This window comes from Vigna unguiculata, unplaced genomic scaffold, assembly GCF_004118075.2.
Source record: "Vigna unguiculata cultivar IT97K-499-35 unplaced genomic scaffold, ASM411807v1 contig_522, whole genome shotgun sequence".
NCBI classification, from domain to species: Eukaryota; Viridiplantae; Streptophyta; class Magnoliopsida; order Fabales; family Fabaceae; genus Vigna; species Vigna unguiculata.
The window spans coordinates 1-2,214 of record NW_021011239.1 but is presented as its reverse complement, the minus strand read 5'-3'; the positions used below and the strand labels follow the sequence as shown (position 1 = coordinate 2,214).

Sequence of the window (2,214 nt, the reverse complement as noted above, 5' to 3'; positions counted from 1 at the left end):
ACTTTAGTGTAAAAGTAAGGTCTCCAGCTGCTGTCCAGTTCTGAGTTACCTTAGTAAATATTTTATTCCCGCTTCTTTAGCCGTTGGATCAAGATGAAATTTTTATACAGAGTTATTAAGACATAGCACTAAATGTTGACCGTTTGGATTTGTATTTAGAGGTCTGTGGTGATAGAAATAATTCTTGCAGTTTGAACTAGCGTCAGTTACGTCCTGTTTTGGGTTATTTTAGTAAAAATTTGATTCCAGTTTTATTAACCGTTGGCTGGAGTTCCAATTTGTTCGACCGGTTCTAGAGACATAAGTATTTAGTTTCACCGTTGGGACTCACAAATAGAGTTGTATGTTAAGAGATATGAATTTTACACTTTGGAGTGAAAACAAGTCTTCTAGAAAGTCAACAAGTCTTCTTGCAACTACCATGAAGTCTCCTACAATGAGAATTTCGACCAAGCTTCTGTATATGGTCAAGATAAACTTATCCTCACTAAGGAATCTCATAAATTTACCATCAATACATCCTTATCCCTTTGTCCAAGATTTTTCCTATAAATAGGACTTCACTTTACACATCTTCCTCACAAAATCCAAAACAATAGAGAAGGAAAGGTATAAACTCTTGGGAGAAAATTGAAGTAGGAGAGGAAAATCCAGAATCTTGAGGTCTTCATTTTCATCTTAGAGTATATTTAGTATCTTCAAGGTATGGGGGGTCTATCTCAAATCTCTAAGTCTTTATCTTAGCAAGTTTTCTTTAAGTATACAATCTATCTTCTTGATTCTGAAATTTTTATACATTATCTTGAAATTTTGAGTTGAAAAATGGATTCCTTGGGTATGAAAACCTAGGGTTAGGTTCAAGAATCATCTTATTTGGAGTTTTACACAAAAAGTTATAAATAAAACAAGTTTGCTATTTTACTTATAAAATTTTATACGAAAATTATGTTTTAATTATGATTACTGTTTTGATTAATTTTCTGTAAAGTTATTATGAAAGAATGATTTATGCTTGGTTGTTTATTTTAAGTTCTTTTAACTTGTTTGTTTTTACTATTTTGAAAATTGTGACAAATTAAAAATACAGTTGTTATGCTGCTAAAATTTTGTGAAAGTCTCAAGAATTATAAAGATAATGCGAAAGGATGATTGTAAATTAAAGTACAGAAATAAAGAATAAAAAGGACTGTATGGATAGTACAGAGATACACTGGGTATAGAGTCCAGAGAAAGGTCTGATAGACCTAGGAGAATCGAGGGTGGTGATATAGATACCCTGGATTGACGTATACAATTAGCCGGGTATTCGAAAATTCGCAGGCCTCACACTCTATTCTCGACCGTCCTCTTGACTATACTTTAAGACCAGGAAGGTGGAATAACGTTCACGTTGTATCCGTGAGAACGTTTAGCCTGCTGGCACTATCCATATTGGCATAAGACCATTATGATTCGGAAAAAAAATCTAATGGCAGTGTTTGGGACCCAAAGTATATAAAAAAAGAATATGAGATGAGTATACTGATGAGTTGAAACTCAGAATTATACAAATATGATTATTAAAAGATTGATAATGAGGATTTTGATATCCTAAATTTAAAACATACGGAAATGATTATTTTATTGATTAATTTGATTTTGATATTTTTGGCATGGTTAGTTATGACATTATGGAGATTTTAACTTTTGTGAAAATGTTTCATTCAATTGAAAGTTTATTCAAATGACCATACTTTGAAATGTTATGATGAAGTTTTGGAGTTAAGGGAAAGACTCACCCTTACTTTCTTTATTTTTCAGAGGAAGAAATTGCAGACCTAGAATGTAACAATGAGATTGTCTAGTTTAACTTTTCATGCAAATTTGGATTATGTTAAAGCTACAACTGATATGGTGTAACTTGTTTGTGTAGTATTCCAAACTAAAAGTACCTTTAGTTGGTTGTAAAAGTATAAACAAACTTCTGTTACAAACACTTATATGTATGTTAACATTTTATTCGCATAAATATTGTGTATGTCTAACAGATGATACATTCGAGTGGTGTATTATTATTATTTTTTTATTTGTTAATTGAATACAAATAAATTTTTCCTTAAGTAAATGATACATTAGACAAGTCAAGAACATCTAGTAGCACCGGGTTTTAGTTAGGGTGTTACAACAAGTGTTCGTGGGAGCAATATCACATAATACTTCTTTCACACATTGTCC

At 31.4% G+C, this 2,214-nt stretch overlaps 1 long non-coding RNA gene across 1 annotated transcript; it reads left to right on the top strand.

The window, feature by feature from the left end:
* The first annotated feature begins 555 nt into the window (after nucleotides 1–555).
* On the top strand, nucleotides 556–2,008 carry LOC114172273. Its single transcript, XR_003601973.1, has 2 exons — nucleotides 556–703; nucleotides 1,801–2,008. It is a non-coding gene; the product is annotated as an uncharacterized LOC114172273 (long non-coding RNA).
* The last annotated feature ends 206 nt before the right edge of the window (nucleotides 2,009–2,214 follow it).